The sequence below is a fragment of the Marmota flaviventris genome, chromosome 1, assembly GCF_047511675.1.
Source record: "Marmota flaviventris isolate mMarFla1 chromosome 1, mMarFla1.hap1, whole genome shotgun sequence".
Classification (NCBI taxonomy): Eukaryota; Metazoa; Chordata; class Mammalia; order Rodentia; family Sciuridae; genus Marmota; species Marmota flaviventris.
The window spans coordinates 161,051,242-161,071,478 of record NC_092498.1 but is presented as its reverse complement, the minus strand read 5'-3'; the positions used below and the strand labels follow the sequence as shown (position 1 = coordinate 161,071,478).

At 43.3% G+C, this 20,237-nt stretch overlaps 1 protein-coding gene and 1 long non-coding RNA gene across 4 annotated transcripts in view; one reads left to right on the top strand and one right to left on the bottom strand.

Annotated features, from left to right (window-relative positions):
• Window positions 1-20,237, bottom strand: part of Adamts9 (ADAM metallopeptidase with thrombospondin type 1 motif 9) — a 157,095-nt gene that overhangs the window by 44,611 nt on the left and 92,247 nt on the right. The window lies entirely within an intron of this gene.
• LOC139707318 (uncharacterized) lies at window positions 524-14,467 on the top strand. 2 transcript variants are annotated; one of them, XR_011708986.1, is made up of 5 exons: window positions 4,260-4,432; window positions 6,605-6,649; window positions 8,439-8,625; window positions 10,935-11,156; window positions 14,353-14,467. It is a non-coding gene; the product is annotated as an uncharacterized lncRNA (long non-coding RNA). The 2 variants fall into 2 exon arrangements; XR_011708987.1 differs by lacking the exons at window positions 4,260-4,432; window positions 6,605-6,649 and adding an exon at window positions 524-601.

Sequence of the window (20,237 nt, the reverse complement as noted above, 5' to 3'; positions counted from 1 at the left end):
GTCTAACCAGAGTCACCATGCCCTCCTTTTCCAGAGCCACTTTGGATCCTATCTCAAGGCTCCACTGGGAATACAGGTGGCATTGAGAACACATGTCCCACAGCAACCCCAAGTGGCATCCTGTCTCCCTTGAGAGTGTGGATAGATTCTGATCACTGAGGCCAGAAACAGAGCTCATGTACCCAGAGTTACCTTGAGAATCTGATTGAAAGAGGTCCTTCTATCAAGGCTGAGGCAGGAGGATCCCAAGTTCACAGCCAGCCTCAGCAGTTTAGCGAGGCCCTAAGCAACTTAGTGAGACCCTGTCTCTAAATAAAATACAAAATAGGGCTGGGGGCATGGCTCAGTGGTTAAGACCCCTGGGTTCAATTCCCGGTACCAAAGTAAATAAATAAACAAACAAACAACAAATAAAATAAATGAATAAAAAGTCCTACTATCAAATAGTAAGATATGTTTTCAAAATCCCCTGTGTCCATATTTTTATGACATTTTTTAAGGAAAACTCTTGGGCCATTTTCCAGAGAAAAAGCTCCCATGTCTCCAGTCCATTGGGAGGAGATGCGAAAGGCCAATGGAAAACCGGAAGATGCAGTAGTAGGTAAGCCTGTTCCAACTGTGTGTGTGTATGTATGTGTGTGTGTGTGTGTGTGTGTGTGGTGGGGGGAGGCGTCACCTTTCAACTCTGATCTGCGGGTTCCCTGGGCTGTTTTAAATGTGACCTTGTCTGACCGCATCTGAGAAGCTTGACTTTGATTTCAGATTAGGTTTCTCAGAAAGGTTCAGGAATCAAAGTGCCCACGGAGTCTGGACAAAGATCTGATCTGACAGCTTCTGTGGACCAGGCAAGAGGCTGGCCCTAATCAGCGCACCGAGACGGCCAACGTCCACTGCCTCATTAGCGGTTCCAGAAGTCATTACCGCTGGATCCTAAGCTGCTGGCTCAGGTTTTCAAGACACACTACTCCCCAATATAATGGTCCGGCTTTTTGGAGGGAAATGAATTTAAGAATGAAGAACAAAATGTGAACATGCGATAAAAATAGATTTCAACTTCCTTTCCCTCAATTCAATATTTCTCATTTCCCCCCGCTAACTGGGTGATTTCCTTAGCTTACATTACCAAAATGCCCTTTTATGCCTCATAGATAAATAGCTCCATGTCAAACAAGGAGCCTCATGTTAATTCAGCCATGGTCACCAAGCAGGCTCCTGGTTAAACCATCCAAAGGCATGTTTTTTTAGTAAATCAAACCATTATAAAAGTTTCAATGGGAGCGAGTAGAGAAGTTTAAAATGTGGGTGTCAATACGTTTAGGTTTTTCACTTTAGAAGGTGGAAACATGCATTTGATCTTTCATCTTCTGAATGCTATGATTTGGAGTAGTTATTCGGGAAAAATCTTAATAGTATTCAGTATGGAAGAAAAAAGTCCAATTCACTGGGTGAGGTGGTGCATGCCTGTAATCCCAGCCGCTCGGGAGGCTGAGGCAGGAGGATCCTTGAGTTCAAAGCCAGCCTCAGCAACTTAGTGAGGTCCTAAGCAACTCAGGGAGATCCTGTCTCTAAATAAAATACAAAATAGGGCTGGGGATGGGGCTCAGTGGTCAAGTGCCCCAGAGTTCAATCCCTGGTACCCCCCAAAAATAAAAAAAGATAGAAAAAAATCTACTTTGGCTACTCAGTGGAAATTGGATATGAATATAGCATGGGTGGAAAGAAGAAGAACCACTCAGAAAGCTACTGAAATTGTCCTGGCAAGAGACAATGGTGGCTTGGATTAGGCTGCACTGTCTGGGTGGGGAAGGGTGGCAAACTAAAACAGTGTGTGTTTGTGTTTGTGTGTGTGTGTGTGTGTGTGTGTGTCTATCTATCTATCTATCTATATATTTTTTTTTTGGTGTATACATGATATTGCCCAATGAATCCACTGTGGGGTAGAGGTTGGGGGGCAAAGTCAAGGATGACTTTCAGTTTTCTGTTTTGGATGATTAGATAGACAATAATAACATCTACCACCCTGTTAAGAGATGGGGAGTACCGGGAAGAACCGCATGGGGAGTCAAGAATATATTCATTGGTAGGAAATGGGTTGGACATCAGGAATATGGCATCGTAGGTGGTAACATTTGCTTGATCAGAGTGAAGAAACATAGTTCTATTAAATCAAATGAACAGGCATGAACTTAAAGCAAGGGTATCCTTAGGGATAGTCATTCCTCCATACAAACAGTCTGAACAAGCTGTCTCTTGCAATGAGGAGGGTGATGGAAGATGATGGAAATACTGATTAAGTAACCTGCTATGGTCAGCAGAGGATGCAGCTTAAAAGAAGGCCACCACACCAGGGTGGCAGAATCAGCAGAGGCTTAACTGTCTCAAACACGTTATGTGCCAGGAAGTACCCTAAGACTTGATGTGTATTATCTCACTTAGATCATTTCAATAACCAGTGGCGCTCAATACCAGAGATAGGTGCTATTGTTGGAGACAAGTAGTGCTTTCACAATGGTGTCCCCACAAGGGCTTTGAATCCTACTTCTCACAAGCGGGTCTATTTCTGTTGGGAGCAATAACCACACATTGGACAAGTAATTTAATCATCAACAATCTACCTGATAGTAATTCATCTGATGTGTGTCACTGATGCCGCCACCATATATATTGCTAATGAAATGGGGTTGGATGAAGGAATTTCTACATAGCATGCCTTAAAGATTTTTTTTTTTTTTGAGGGGGAGTACTGGGAATTGAACTCAGGGCACTCAACCACTGAGTCCCCATTCCCAGCCCTAGTTTGTATTTGATTTGGAGAAGGGTCTCACTGAGTTGCTTATGGACTCCTTAAGTTGCTGAGGCTGGCTTTGAATTCTCAATCTTCGGCTTCCAGGGTCATTGGGGTTACAGGCATGCACCACCGCCTCTGGCAATATCTTTTTAATATCTAGACTAGCTGCATCCTACCCATTCAAATGTGCATTTTTTTTTCCTTCCTTGAGGACTTGAATGGAAGCGCCTTGGGTGTGGGGGAGGGGAGAATGTAATACTTTGCATGAGTCACCACACATATTCCTTGCCTGAAATCATTAAGATCTGAAAGTGATTAGGAACCACTCAAGGTATCTAATCTGACAGCAAACACTTCATTTAATGCTTTCTAAATGACCAATGAAGAAAAGCAGCTGTTGATGGAAATGTTCAAAAATAACAGGTTTATTCATGGGTCTGGGATGACTTCGTAAAGGAACTGTCATTTCGATAATCAAATAAACACAGGTTTTAGCTCTTACGTTCTCAGGGAAATTTCCATCTGATCACTTCTAGTCCTTTTCCAGGCAAAGAGGACTTTCACATCAGCGTGCGTCACTGGGCTGTAATAGCTATATTTAGTGCATCACCTACTCCGTGTTATTTATTGGCTACGTATCGGAGAGCTCTTGGTCTTGGGAACATTTAATTCCCTAAATTTTCAGCTGAAATAGCCTCTTGCTTTGCCAGTAGGATTCTAACATTTTTTTCCTCCTGGGAAACAACCCAACTTATTTAAGAGATTGATTTCCCCCACAACTTGGAGCAAGACTGGTGAACAATGTAGAATCACAAAATCAAGTATCCCAAATGCTGGGGTTTTCTGGCTTTGTTCTTTTTAATTAATTTTTGTATTTGTTTTAATTAGTTATACATGACAGTAGAATGCATTTATGCACTTTGATAGATCATATATAGATGGGATATGATTTCTCATTTTCCTGAGTGTACATGTTGCAGAATCCTATTGGTCACACAGTCACATTTTCAGGTATTCAGAGGAGATGCTAGGATGAGGAGTTTTGTTCAGATCTGGGGTTAACACCTTCCATAAGGACAGACTAAGAGTTTGAAGTCTTACATTTCAACTCATCTGGTGGAAATGAAATTCGAGATGTGGGCAGTGTGTTCACAACCTCTCTCCTAGGGCTTGCTCTCTCTTGAGTGGATACAGAACCAAGAGATTTGGGTCCTGTGTCCTGTTCTGGTTCCTTTTATTGGTTCTTTAACTTACACTGGGAAGCATAATTTCTTCTCTTTCTTTCTTTTCTTTTTTTTTTTTTGGTGGGGGAGATTGAATTCAAGGGCACTCAACCACTGAGCCCCATCCCCAGCCCTATTTTGCATTTTATTTAGAGACAGGGTCTCCCTGAGTGGCTTAGGGCCTCACTAAGTTACTGAGGCTGGCTTTGAACTCATGATCCTCCTGCCTCAGCCTCCAGAGCTGCTGGGATGACAGGCGTGGGCCACCATACTCGGCAACAATTTCTTAATCATTAAGAAGCCAGCAAATAACCCCGTGTGTCTGGGTGAGAAGACCTGGAGACTTAAAGAGAACAAGATCCCCAAGGATACTGCTGAGGCCTGGGACCTCACCATGAAGATGGAGTCACACACAGAGTTGGTAAGTCCACCAAATGGACCAAGAAGGAGGAGGAAGGGCAGGTGTGGGTCAGGGATGCATAGGCTCTGGTTAGAAGGAAGCTTCTGGGTGGGGTTACAAGATGCTGGGGCTTAGAGGAAGTCCTGGTGAGGGCAGGGTGCCAATCAGGACCATCGGAACCAGAGCAGATGCCTCCTGATACCTACGGGGTTAATGGATGGTCCTGGGAGTGGGGGTGGGGCGGCAGCCTTTGCTTATTTAGTCTCTAGGCACAGGTGATTCACAATCAGGATGGATGAGATGGAGACTCTGTATATTGCAAATGTGTCACAGGGGATGCTAATAAAGGACATATATATATATATATATATATATATATATATATATATATATATGTATGTATGTATTTGTACCAGGGTGCATAACCACTGAGCCCCATTCCCAGCCCTGTTTTGTATTTTATTTAGAGACAGGGTCTCACTGAGTGGCTTAGGGCCTAGCTTTTGCTGAGGCTGGCTTTGAACTCGAGATCCTCCTGCCTCAGCCTCCCCAGCCGCTGGGATCACAGGCGTGCATCATCACGTTCATCAAGTAGTACATATTTCCAAACCCAGAGCTGGTTGACAGCAGGTTAGAAATGACAAGGACTGAAAGGCCAGGAGGAACGCTGTACCCTGGAGCCCTGCCAAGTTAAGTCAGGACTCTCCTGGGGTCTTTTTCTAACCAGGTGGTAGCATCACCCCAAGGCAGGTGGGTCAAATCCTTTTTGCAGACAGGAAATGGTCTTTCTGGTCTTTTCAAGGTCTTTTGCCTGTGATTTCACAGAATTTGAAAATAACATCTAAAATCACTTTCCTTTAAATAATATTCGGTTGTACATTTTCATCACAAGAAAGCTCTTATTGAAACAAAGTCAGACCTCACCTGAAAAGTGTACTATTGGAGATGTCATGTGTATGCTCAAGGGACAGGCCTGGCTGTGCCAATCACAGTGACAAATGAAGGTGCATGTTGCATACGGGTCACACCATTAGGAAAGGGGAACAGATCCTGCCTGTTGCTATTATTCCACGGGGGAAAGAAAATCCAAGTCAAGGATGCAGACTTAGGGACCAAAGTCTCACACACAGCTCCACGGAAGGCTCAGGAAACCACGTGGGCTCGCCAGTAGGAAAGACAGAAGGGGCCACTCACGCACGTGTCCTTCCTGCTTCCTAGGCTGTGGCCAGTCAGCAAATATGGATGGAAATCAATGATCACGTGAGAGCTGTAGCCACAGACACATCGTAAACCAAATGTCCTGTTTCCATAAGGAAAGATCCACCTAGAATCGGACTCACAGCACTCATGATGAACAAATCCGGCACAAGCTATTTAGATTCAAAAAAGCTATGCTAAGCTATTCTTTTCCTTGGAGCAAAATGACCTTTTATTGAGTTTTGACTGTAAGCAGAAACTGTGCTGAAGTCCACTGGCTTCTCTCAATTCCAGAAGTGTCCTTATGACCCAGGTATCATCAGTATTCCTTCTTATAGATAAGAAGACTGAGAATCAAAGAGTGATATCACTTTCCCTGGGTCACCAATCCAGGTCACAGCAGAGTCAGGCTTTCTAGAAAGCACAGAGGTGTCTAGAACCATCTGATCATCCTAAGGCCATCCAAGAGAAGTGACCTGATTAAATCAGCAGGTTGCTCAAGTCTGCCTACTCATGACAAAGTGGCAACAGGACCCTGGGGCTATTTCAGAGTTCTCTGCTTCCTCTACCTCCCAGGAGGAATGAGGATAAGCCGGATTTGATGGTTCACACCTGTCATCCCAGTGGCTTAGGGGGCTGAGGCAGGAGGATCTTGAGTTCAAAGGCCAGCCTCAGCCACTTAGTGAGAACCCAGCTTGTAAAGGTATATTCTAAAAAAAAATTGTCTACAGAGTCTAAGATGAGAACTCATTTTCTTGGGGGGAGATTGAAGCAGGGCCTTAGCACATGGTAGGCAAGCATGTACCTACCAAGCTACAACCCCAGCTCACTGAGGAGTCTATTAGAGACTTCAACAGGCACAGCAGGAATAAGTCACACAAAATCCCATCCTTATGAATGAGTGAAGCACTGTCTTTTCTAAAGGGCACAGAGAGGTCCACGGGACAGACACACATGCTGAAGATTCTGTTTCTGGTGCTCTTTTTCCTCCTACAGATGATACCAATACGGGGACCTCTCATCAACAAACAGAAAACTAAGGTACCTCATCCAAATGCCATGCATCTTCTCTATTCTATATTTTTCTTTCTCAACTTGAGCTGTTTCTCTTTACTATTTTGTGATATCAGTTCTTCAAAGGTCCAGAGACACAGACTCGGCATCAGAGATAAGAATCAGCAACTGTGATCACGTCACCCTATACATTCTACATAGTCACTCGTTTCCTTGCTGTGCCCAGGTGCTGTGGGAGTGGTCACAGTCCTGGGTCAAAAAAAGCATAGCTCCAGCCAGATGTGGTGGCACACGCCTGTGATTCCAGAGGCTGGGGAGGCTGAGGCAGGAGGATCTCGAGTTCAAAGTCAGCCTCAGCAACTTAGCAAGGCCCTAAGCAACTCAGTGAGACCCTGTCTCTAAATAAAATATGGCTCAGTGGTAGAGCACTTGCCTGGCATGAACGAGGATCTGAGTTCCATCCCCAGCACCAAAAAAAAAAAGGCTTTTTATAGGACTTCTCACAAAACAAGAATGGCTTTGAACAGAGCCACCAAGAACCAAAAATATTGAGGAGGAACAGGGAGCAAGCTTCACCGGGAAACAAGGGCTCTGACTTGAGAGCATAAAGCCAGGGTTGACAGTCCTGATGGCTGTTTGTGTCAGGGACCACCCTGGCACTTATGACCACGGAAAGAAGCTGAGAAGAATGAGAGTGGCAGGGAATAGCCTAGAAAAAAAGGGGATGTGGGAGTTACTGTCATTCCAGCCAGATGGGACACTTGGCCATCCCCACTGGCCCCCCAACGTCCAGACTTCACAATTCTACAAAGATCTACGAAAAGGAACTAAGACTCGCATGTCAACTTTTGGAGCACATGTGAAGGCTGCTGTCAATATAAGAGCCAAGTAGGTGGCCCTGCCTAACAGGGTCAATGGCAGGACCAGGAACATAAGGGGACACAGCAAGAGGCGTCCCTGCCCTCCACTTCCCATTATTACCCCCCTTCCCTGCAGAGAATTAGGGGACACAGGGCTCTCCAGCTGTCCCTTCACAATGTAACAACTTCATAGTAGAAGGGGAAATGTATTTTAGCATTAGATACAGCAGTACCTGAAATTAGTTACATAAGCTGTGGAAACCCAATCAGGGTTCCTTTTGCTCTGCAAGGGTCTGATTATTACAGTTTTTCTCCCTATCAAGAAAGCTGGGAGTGGTGGTGCACACCTGGAATCCCAGAGGCTCGGGAGGCTGAGGCAGGAGGATTGTGAGTTCAAAGCCAGCCTCAGCAACTTAGTGAAGCTCTAAGCAACTCAGTGAGACCCTGTCTCTAAATAAAAAGAAAAAAAGGTGGGGGGTGAGAAAGGGGATCAGTGATTAAGCACCACTGGATTCACTCCCCAGTATTAAAGAAGAAGAAGAAGGAGAAAGAAACAGGGAGGGGGATGGGAATAGGAAAGAGAGTGGAATGAATGGGACAGAACTTTCCTATGCTCATATATGAACACATGACCAGGGAAACTCCACATCATGTCCAACCACAAGAATGGGAAGTTAGACTCCATGTGTGTATTCTATGTCAAGATGCACCTGACTGTCATGTATAACTAAAAGGAACAAATAAAACAATTTAAAAAGAGAGAAACAAAAGCTAAGAAAATCTGCAAATGTGGTACCTGATGAGTTCTACTGGGCATATCCAGGGCACCCCTGGGAACATGATGCCCACCCCATCACCAGGCCCTGCCATCCCCCAAGTGTTCTTGGAGTCCCCTTTCTTAAGCACTTGACCTATTTCTGCAGGACTTACTTATTTTTTCCCTTTCAACCTTATAGCTCGTGATTCTTTGCAACCTGACGGCACTAGAATAACCATGTTGGCGTTTTTCAGGGAAGACGTGGAAACCATTTCAGGAGCCCTCCCTCCTGCTGGTGCGGGAGTGTCTCTGAAAATCCTGTCTGGAGGACAGGGAGGGGCAGGGGCGAGATGCCCCCAGGATCCTGACTCTCAGCTGTTCCAAAGGTGAGTGAGGAAATGTCTGAATACATTGCTGATGGGGAAGCTATGGCGGTGGGGGACAGCGACCAAAGGTTTTGGTATTTTTAGGTGATCAAAGTTCTGGGCTGAAGGGCCCAAGGCCACCTGGAGATGTCATTCTGCCAGCAATGACAGTGCTGGAGCAGTCTCACTTGATGTTCTATGCTATTGCCCAGGGCGGTCAGGGACAGATCTGGGGAGCTTAGGACACCATCAGGAATGTTTCTGCCCAAAAACAGTCCCTGCGGCCTGTCTGTGCTACGTGCAGTTTGTCTCATGTTCCCAACACACATCCACCCTCTAAATCTCATCCATTTCTCAATAAGCTACATGTATGTCCATCAAACATTTTAAAGACACCAGGACAGCCAGGCACAGTTGCATAGATCTGTAAATCCCAGCCACTCAGGAGGCTAAGGCAGGAGGATTACAAGTTTGAGGCTAGTCTAGGAAATCTAGAGAGACTTTATCTCAAAAATAAAGAATCAAAAAAAAGGACTGGGCGGCTCATGCCTGTCATCCCAGCTGTTGGGGAGCCTGAGGCAGGAGGATCGAGAGTTCAAACCTAGCCTCAGCAATTTAGCGAGACTGTCTCAAAATAAATAAATAAATAAATAAATAAATAAATAAATAAATAAATATGATAATAATAATAATAATAATAAAGGGCTGGGGTGTGGTTCAGTGGTAAAGCGCCTCTGGGTTCAATCTCCAGTACCTAAATAAGTAAAGTTAATTTAATTTGATTTAATAAAAGCCACCAGGACAGAGGGCATTCCACTGTCTGAATTCTTGCCTTTCCTCATAAGCTTAGTGCTAGGGTAGCATCTTTACAGACTAGGTGCCCAGTACATCATGGAATCTGCCCTTTGTATCTCTTTGGAGTTGGGGTTCCTGGATCCAACCAACCTCATATTAAAAACATGCAAGAGCCAGGTGCCGTGGCGCACACTTGTAATCCCAGTGGCTTGGGAGGCTGAGGCAGGAGGATTGCAGGTCCAAAGCCAACATCTGTAAAAGCGAGGCGCTAAGCAACTCAGTGAGACCCTGTCTCTAAATAAAATACAAAATAGGGCTGGGGATGGGGCTCAGTGGTCAAGTGCCCCTGAGTTCAATGAATCCCCGCCTTCCCCTCCTCGAAAATAAAACATTCAGGAAAAACCAAAAACTGCATCTGTACCTAACATGCAAGATTTTTTCTTGTTATTATTTCCTAAAAGATAGAATATAACAATCATTTATGAAACATTTATACTTTATTAGGCATTATAAGTAGTCTGGAGAAGATATAAAATTTCGGAAGGAGATGCATGAACTATATGCATGCACTACACCACTCTCTGTAAAGGACTGGGCATTTGCATCTGCAGATTTGGGTATCTGTCTGGAATCCTGGAACCAATTCCCTATGGTTACCAAGGGGGCAGTGTGCTGAAAAGTTTGCAACCTTTTTTGCGGGGGAGGGGAGTCAACTTATATAATCACTTGGCTTTGGTTGGATATTAATGCCACCTAGAAACTGAGATGAGAATAAATATCTGAGTGGAATCCAGGGAAATGTATCTCAGCCAGAGGGGAAATTAGCTGTTCGCCCTCCAATCTTTCATTGATGGGCTGCTAGTTCAGAGAGCACACAGTCACTGTTAATATGCATGATTCAAAATCTTCCTGTCTTTTCTTGTTCCCTCCTCCTGCCCATCTTTGGGCAAAGAAATGACTCACAAGTGCCACCATGAAAGGATGAATACAACATAGATATTGCCTAACATGCAAATGGCAGGCAACAGCAAGGCTGGGCATTAGGAAGGACTACAATTATACTTGATGGTTTTCTGAAAATTGAAATTATTTCTGTACTACTCTAAGATTTATTCAGATGGGAGTCCAGGGACTGAGGTAGAGAAATGTGATGGTTATGAACATGGTTTTGGGACTAGTCAGAACTGGTTTGGCTAGTGCCACATATTCCTCAGTTTTCTTATGCAAGATGCTTAGCTGGGTGCAGTGGTGCACATCTGTAACCCCACCAGCTCGGGAGGCTGAGACAGGAGGATCGAGAGTTCAAAGCCAGCCTCATCAACTCAGTGAGGCCCTAAGCCATTCAGCATCTTCTTTCAAATGTCTCCTTCTTAACAGAGACTTCCCCAAACCTTCTTAAAATAATAGTTCCTACCCACCCCCCTCTCTTCCCTACTATGCCCTATCCATTTTTCTGCCCTAGTTTAGTTTGCCTATAGCACTTATTTCTTCCTTTCATGAAATATATTTAATTCCTCTTATTTTGTTATTTATAGGTCTCCCCTTATTCTAGAACATAAGCTTGATGAATTCAAGTTTTTCTGTGTGTGTGTTTATTCAATTGACGGTGCCCGGTGTATGGAAACGCTCAACTAATGTAATTCACAAACAAATGCATCCAATAATAGTCTAATAGAACCTAAAGCCACTTATCCCACCATAATACATAAGGACAAAGTAAAGATTCCGCCCAGTGCACCATTTATCCTAAAGACCAGGTAAGTAACTATGGGACTCTCTAATCTCCTGTTCAATCCCAAACTAAGAGAGTACTCTTATGGCTTAACATTTAATTCATAACTGCACAGCTATGTAGATCACAGGTGACATTTAGGAGGAAGGTCATCTGAGAATGTAACATCAGACAAACAAATAAGTCACAGAAGCTGGGAACTCGAGATACTATGCTACTATGGAAAAGCCAGGAGAGCACTGAAAGTTCAGCTCCGAGCCATGGATATTGCCAGGACCCCGATGCCACATAGTGTCTTCCAGATGGAAAAACACAATAGACAGACTGAAGACAGACTGCAAAGAAATGACCTAGACAAGACAGAGTTCTAGCTAGGCTCAGTGGTGCACGCCTGTGATGCCAGTGGCTCGGGAGGCTGAGGCAGGAGGATCGTGAGTTCAAAGCCAGCCTCAGCAACAGTGAGGCCCTAAGCAACTCAGTGAGACCCTGTCTCTAAATAAAATACAAAATAGGGCTGGGGATGGGGCTCAGTGGTTGAGTGCCCCTGAGTTCAATCCCCAGTTGGGGGTGGGGGGAAGCAATGTCCCCCTACATTCATGCCATTCTTTAAAAGCTGATCACTGGTGCCAAAATGCAGACTATCTGCCCATCACCTGGGGCACACGGGCACACCCTGACTTCTTCCTGCTTCCCAGGTGAGTGGTGCTGCTAGATGTTCAGACTCACAGCCTGGAAAGACGATTGCACACCAACTTCTGGCTCATCCTTGGAAACCTCGTTTGGATCTGGGAGCCCTGCATGCCTGCCTGGGAGCTCATACAATGTTTCGCAGGGATGTGATCTCTTCAGAGAGAAGAGCTTCTAATGGCTCTGTTGTCATTACACAGAGTTGGCAACTGTCCCTTTAACTCTGACTTTCGAATGGGACACCTGCCTCTCCTTGACAGAGGCTACAATTTTGGCCCAAGTTCAGTTGAGCTAATCCTTTGAGATCAGGGGTTAGGCTGTGCCTGGTAAGCTGGCCAGGAACATCCCTGGTCACTACCTCTAGATCCCAGGAGCACTCCTGCACAATATGTCATCACCAAAACTGTCCCCAGGCATTGCTATAGGTCTACAGGAGGATGAAAATCACCGCTCATTGAGAACCACTGAACTATCCCTAAGGTTCTCAGGAGTGACTTAGTTTTAAGTCACAGCTTCTTTATGTTGGGAGTTTCAAAGAGCCTTCTGTGAATCAATGCAGCCAGGTCAGGGGCTCAGGGTTAACAGGTGTGGAGGCTTCCAGGGGGGTTATGGAGAAGGTGTGTGTCCACCGGGAAATCAGTTCCCACACACAGCAATAAAGATCCCGGTCACAATGAACAAACGTGTTCTTTGGGACAGCACTTCCTCCCTGACGTCATGTCTGTGACCTCCACTCAGGGGTTCCAGATATGTCAGGTCTGACTCAAAGACAGCCAAGGACAAGGAGAGAGGGACCTCAAGGGTAAGTCCTGCAAATAGCAATGCAAGGATTGAGGGTTTTTATTTATTTATTTAATTTTTGTTAGGCTCCAGGAAAACTAACATCACACATTTTTGGAAAAAGTCTTTAGTTTTCAAAGGAATCTGGAGTTTGGGTAGCAATGGGTTGAAAAAAAAAATATGAGGGGGAGCTCTTCATATGATCTGATATTTACTGGAATTTAATAGTAAGACTTGAAGTGAAAGCCAGGAATTGGCATTATTCCCAGAGACATTTTATTTCAGCTGCCTGGGTGGGAGGAGAGACAGGGAGGAAAGGAGAAGACCAGGAGAGAGAAAATCATGGGGAAAAAAAAATCAATGAAAAAGTAGGAAGAGATCTTTTTCTCTTGTGCTGTGACTGCAACAGCTACTCCTCTTATTATCATTACAGTGCAAATCTGGGATTAAAAACAGCTTCCTAAAATACGTCAGAATTATTTTGGGGGGCGTACTAGGAATTGAACCCAGAGGTGCTCTACCATGGAGCCACATCCCCAGCCCTTTTTATTTTTTGAGACAGGGTATCTAAGTTGCTTAGGCCTTTGCTAAATTGCTGAGGCTGGCCTCAACCTCATGATCCTCCTGCCTCAGCTTCCCAAGCTGCTGGGATTACAGACCTGTACCACCATACCTGGCTCAAGTCAGAAATTTAGAAATACTATAATAAAACCAGCTCTGTTCTTCACTCCCTTGGGAAAGAAAACACATACTCTCTTTGTGTGTGTGTGTGTGTGTGTGTATATATATATTTTAAATTTTAACAAATAACTTAATTTGAAAAATTTCCAACTTAAAGAATATTGCAAAAACATCACAAAGGTCTCCCTTATCCCTTCCGAATGGGACACCTGCCTCTCCTCACCAGAGGCTCCAATTTTACCAACCTTGCTCCTCCTGCCTCTATATTCATTATTTAGTCTTTTTCTGAACAATTGGAGAGCAAATCATAAACCTAATATCCCATCATCTCCAAAACCTTGGTCTGCAAACACCTTCTCCTACATGAATATCATATAACTAAGTCAAGGTATAGAAGGATCCTATGTCTTTTTTTTTTTTTTTATGATTTCCTCCAATCAGTTTTTTATTATTATTTTTTTATTTCTAGATTAGTGATAAGAAGCTCAGCTCCTGAGTAGCTGGGCTCATTTATTCATTCATTCATTTAACATTTATGGTCTGCCCACATAAAGTATATCATGCCCCTTAACTGTGGGCATGGTATGCCAGAGGAAATTAAGGTTTGGAGCAGTTAAATAAATCATTTGGCCAGCAAGGTTGTCACTTAACCCTTGATGGGATCTGTCTACATTTCCTCCCTTTTGTCTTCGCTAAGAAAAAGAAATAAAATCCCTCCTGTTTTTTTCTGTTATCTTTCTGTTCACCTTAGCAAGTTCCCCAACCATAAGCAGGTCTTTTCATTCGCTGGCCACGTGGGCCAACAAACAGAGCAGGAGTTGGGAGGATGAAGGGGAAGGGGAGGAAGCAGAGTCAGCCCAGGAGTCTCAGGGGCTGATGGTTTACCAGTGGGAGTGAACTGGACTTCACATTGCTAAGAGTTTGAATCCTTCCGTTCCTGTGAGCTCAGGAAAAAGTCTGGGTGACATTTGGATGCATGGAGTGGCAGGTTTTATTTGAAATCTGAGCGTTATTAGTGTGAGGCCATTTTCAATAAATTTTAATTTCATTATTTTTTGTTAATTTGTTTGTAGTGCTACAGCACCTTGCTCCTCTCCCTGAAGAATCTGACCACCGCCACCACCATCTGCAAAAATCTCCTAAGTGGCTCTAATCAAATCTGATCTGTCCACCTAATTACCTAGATACCTACTGGGAAGCATTCAGATTTATTTTCTTGATTTTTTTTCTGTTTCTCTTCATATATTAAAATGTCAGAAATAACAACCCAAAGGGTGCTTAATAAATACTGGATGAGTTTCTCTTGAAATCTTTTAAGACCTCTGATAACTTGCACTTTCCTTGGTTTAATTTTTTATTTTTTGGGTACCAGGGATTAGTATTTCATTTAGAGACAAGGTCTTCCTGAGTTGCTTAGGGCCTCGATTTTGCTGAGGCTGGCTTTGAATTCATGATCCTCCTGCCTCAGCCTCCTGAGCTACTGGGATTGCAGGTGTGTGTCACTGTGCTCCGCCCTTCAGTTTATCTTTAAGAGCAAGGATTTTCTCACAATTTGCTTGGGTTACCCCATGAGCAAAGTCTACAAATGACTCCAGAATGTTTGAAGTCATTACAATCTGGCACGACAAAAAAAAAAAAAAAATCTTTAATTGTGGCTTCAAAGTCATAAAATTCTGTGTTCAAATCAATCGCAATGTGATCTAGGGTCAACTAATTTCTCTGATAGTGTTGACTTCAACAAGTATAGGGGAGTCAATTAGATAACGTAGGTGAATTGCTTAGCATAATCTCTTGCCCAAAGCCAAAGATCCACAATTTAAGTGATCGTTATATGAAAAACTCAAAGTCCTCCCTATAATTCTGGAGGACACACACTAAGTGGGTGGAAATCAGTTCTTTTGTGGATTACTGCTGCAACTATTACTGCTGGGAGCTACTTCAGAAGAAAGTGGCTTAGGGAGAATCATTTGAATTATTTTTCTTTTTGGTGCTTAGTCAACATGAGAAGGAGCTTCATAGACCAGAAAGAGCTTCAGACCGCCTGACTGCAGGATTATAGTTTAGTTCAGGAATGGGCAGGGGGTCAGTCAAACAAACAAACAGCTCTATCTGGCCACTAGAAAAAAGAATTGATGACATCACTCATTTGTGGCTAATGCTGTTCCACAAATTTAGATTTCTGGGGTCCTCAACATGAGGTGACTGAATGAACCCATAAGGGTTTTCTGAACACCGAAGAGGATGAAGATCGCAAAGTTAACAGATGACAAGCTCTCTGGGCTTGGTGGCTCATGCCTGTAATCCCAGTGACTCTGGAGGCTGAGGCAGGAGGATTGAGAGTTCAAAGCCAGCCTCAGCCACTTAGAGAGGCCCTAAGCAACTCAGGGAGACCCTGTCTCTAAATAAACTACAAAACATGGCTGGGGATGGGGCTCAGGGGTTAAGCACCCCTGGTTCAATCCTTGCTACTGCCCCACAGCCAAAAAAGAAAAAAGCAAAAATAGATGAGAAGCTCCGTGCTGGAGGAGACACTGCCTCAACTCTGAATCTTCTGATGGGTCCTTAAAACAGAACCCTACAAAGCTAATTTGCTCCATGTCACCTGCTGGGTTTAGCAACCAGGAAGTGCTGCCTTCCTAAAACTCCTCCTGCGAGGAGAGAACCGTCTCTGGGAACTGCAGAGGTATGGTGGCCACCTGATACTCTTCCCTTCTGCCTTCTGCTGAAAGCACCCATCCTGCCGTGCCCTTTTGACCCACTGCACACATAAACCTGCTTTCTCCTTAAGTGAACTTACTGCCACTGTGAACTTGAACTGTGAGATACACGAGAGAGAGTTTGTTTTAACAGCTGCTTTGACAATGAAGCCTTGCATCTCCTCCTCTGGGGACAGCTGGTCCCTACAGCCTGTCTTTCAGCTGATCTTGATTTCCCTCCTGGCCAGCTGTCAGGGAACACCCACCCACGTCTTACAAAACGAAGGCCCAAACACAAGGTCCAGTCGCTGATGGCTGGATGAGAGGGCATCCTACACAGCGACCTCTTAAATGCTGACGCAGGGGATTTCTCCCCCATTTATTTTTGTAAGCTTTGTTTTAGTGGCTAGTGCATGGTTAACTGCTGAGATATACCTCTGCCTGAGGTCACCCTGTCCAATATGGTAGCCATCAGCTTGAGGGGGCTGCTTAAAATGAAGAGTAATGACATTAAATAAAATTGTAGAGGTGTAATGTTTCCTTCTCACTCGGGCACATTTGAAGGGCTTGGCATTAGCAACCTGAGGGTAGTGGCTTCCATGTCGAGAAGCAAAGCCACAGAACAGGCCCATCTCACGGGAGTTTATTGGACTGCGTGGGCCAAGGTGTGATCTCTTTCTTATGAGACAGCGGATGCAGATCTTGGTAAGAATGACAGGTTTCTGGGGTTGGATTTTGTGTTATCTTCCTTACTACCCAATGAACCTCCTTATCTTGGCTGCCCATTTTATATTTCAGAAAGTTTTGGAAAGGGAAGTTGGGGTCTTTAAAAAAACACCCTTGAAAATGAGCACACTTGAGAGAAAGCACCAAGATGCAAAGAGGGTGGTGGAGAAACCCACACATTCCAGATCTTTTTATTAGAACCCATCAAATAACAAAGGGGAAATGTACCCTCAGGCCACAGCTTCCACAGCTGCATGGAACCTGAGGACCCCAGCAAGGAGGAGGCAAAGTCAAGTTCACCCCTAGCCCTGGCTCTCGGACCCCTGAACTCACATTGTGATTCCTTTTCTTTTTGGTACTGAGGATTGAACTCAGGGGTGCTTAACTACTAAGCCACATCCCCAGCCCTTTTTATATTTTATTTTGAGATAAGGGTCTTGCTCAGTTGCTCAGGGCCTCACTAAGTTGCTGAGGCTGGCCTCAAATTTGTGATCCTCCTGCCTCAGCCTCCTGAGCTACTGGAGGCTAATTTATATTTTTGAACAAGCATCACCAGCGATCATGAGGCTGTATATTCTTAATAGCAATTTTTATTTTTATGGTGGTGGTGGGGCTGTGAGGGGAAAAAAAGTGTAAGTGCTTGAATCACACGAGTTTAGTTTTCTTCAATTAATACTAAATATTCCTTTTTTTCCATTAGAAGCTCTGACTTGTTTGGGTGCTATATCCTTAGCACCCCAAAAAAGTGCTTGGCCCACAGTAGGCACTTTAAAAGCATTTGTTGAAAAATGAATATCTTTATTTTTAAAGGAATGATGGGAGAGTTTTATTCCTGCATCCCATCCCCCACAGAATAAATCTTCCGGATGCTTTGCTGTAACCTCCAGGGTTCCCTCCCTGCTCATGAGGCTGAACCTCCCCCTCCACATTCCAAAGTGGCCATTCCTTTCAATTCCAGAAGGACAGCTCCAGGACAGGAATTGGGGAGAAGACACACTCCTTGGGGTCCAAGCACCTACTCCCTTTCTCCCTGCCCCAACTTTGGACTTTTAAGACTCATGAAAACAGAAATCAGTCCAGCTACCAGGAAGCAGCTGTCCAAAAGCAAGAACAGAGTCCAGTAGGCACACAATCACCGTAAGGACAAGAAAGACGGTTTCAAGACTGCTAAGTTTTGTCTCCAGTGAAATCCATGCAGGCACGTGTTCGGAGTGTTCTAAACACACTGGAGGGGAGGGCTTTATAAAGTCTTAAACTACACTAAATACAGAGAAATGCTGTAGTTCTATAGGTCATATTGTTTTGGCATTTTTCTTTTGGGGTGTATGGGGAGGAGGGAACTGGGGATTGAACTCAGGAATGCCTGACCACTGAGCCACATCCCCAGCCCTATTTGTGTTTTATTTAGAGACAGGGTCTCACTGAGTTGCTTAGGGCCTCCCTAAGTTGGTGAGGCTGGCTTTGAACTCATGATCCTCCTGCCTCAGCCTTCTGATTTAAAAAAAAAAAAAAAAATCTTATCATTTATACTCCACACTGATAGAGCCAAATAATGGACTCTTTTTGTATTATTGAAAGTGCTGGGGCTGAGGCTCAGTGGTAGAGCATTTGCCTCTCACATGTGAGGCACTGGGTTCGATCATCAGCACCACATAAAAATAAATAAATAAAATAATGGTATTGTGTCCATCTACAACTAAAAATTAGTTTTGAAAAAGTGCTAGCAAGCAAGATGTTTAAAATATGTCTTCATTTTTGTAGAAATATATTTACAAAAAACACATGCTTAGTGTGACATCTTTTCATGGTGACAGGCTTGATATCATTTCCTTTAATCTGACTCAAATTATATCTTTAACATGTACGAGAGGGATGTTTTCTTATTCCCTAAACTTGAACAAAAGTTTTCATAACTGCTCATTTGGGGAATTTATCCACTGCTGTACTAAATTGGAATTTTCTATTGGAGTCAAATGGACAATGTCAAAATTATTTAATATTGTTAAAGTTAGGTGATGTTTAAATTTTACTGAATATCAACAGAAGCCTCAAGCATGGTGGTGTACACCTGTAATCCTAGCAGCTCAGAAGGCTGAGGTGGGAGGATCGAGAGTTCAAAGCCAGCCTCAGCAACTCAGTGACACCCTAAGCAACTCAGGAAGACCCTGTCTCTAAATTAAACATACAAATGACTGGGGATGTGGTTCAGTGGTTAAGGAACCTGGGTTCAATCCCTTTTCCAAAAAAAAAAAAAAGTTCATTCTGAAATCTGGCCTTTTTTCTCCCACTGAAATAGGATTAATAGATTAATACAGTCAAGGTATTGACATGAGGTCTTCTCACTAACACAGATCATCACATAATCTAGAGACTTCCTTACAGCACCTCCCCAGGGGATAGCAAGATGGTTGATGTGATGTGTACACTGGGCAAGACACAGCAAATGCTCAGTAGAATTTAGCTATTATCATCGTTTGCTTTTAGAATGCTTTTTGGTACCTTATGAAAAATATTCTAATGCTCATAAGAACTCCTTTATTTTAGTCCTTTCATCTCCAAGGATCAGAGTCAACAACTATAGGGCAATATGGAGGCTCAGGAGGGGAACGAGTTACCCATAGGCCTTGGGGTCATTTTTATGGTTTACACATAAATATATGTTTTTGCAAAAGGTAGGCTCTCTTGAGACTTCCCAGTTTATTGGGATAGTATTTTTTTAAAATAAGAAATGCTTTCTGAAGTATATTGTAGGTAAACAAGAAACAAAATTGACAAATTTTATAAAGCCTTTGGCAGTTATATGAACAAAGAATAAGGTGCGATCAAATTTATGCACATTGTTTGTTTTTTCCTGTACCTAGCTTCTCTTATGTGTTCAGAACAATTTCTCCTAACTACTTTTTTTTTTTTTTTATCTTCTGGCTATGTTTCATCATTATCTACAAATTCAACAAATGGAGCATTCATATTTCATAGTGGAAACTCAATGAATCAGGACAACAGTATTGGAAAAGAAAAAATACCCAACAAATTGTTAAGCCTCATATATTTTTTGTTTATGTAACTAAGTATCATTTCCAATTCAGAAATATTTTTGAAAGTATCTCTTTAAAAATACACACTTGAAACTATCCAATTACATAAAGCTTGACTCTTGGCTACACGGATTGGAGGGGAAAGGGTGCAGTGGTACAGGTTGGAAGGAATTTACAAAATTAAAATGTATCTTTTTAAAACTGGAAGAAACATATACATTCATTTCTAATTCACACAGCCTACTTGCCTTTACAGTCTGCTCATAAACACTGATTTTTTTAAACATGGTATATAAAATTAAATAACATGGAAAAATAAATATGCTTTATTATATAAACATAGAAATCTGTACTGCTCAAAATATTCAGAAAATACTAGGTGTGGCTGCTTAAAACTGTCCAGGAAATACGGTTGTGCTATTTACAATCTTTATTTTCTTCTAGAGACAGGTGTCATGAGGTGATAAAACACTGATGCAAAACATTTTCCTCTTCCTACCT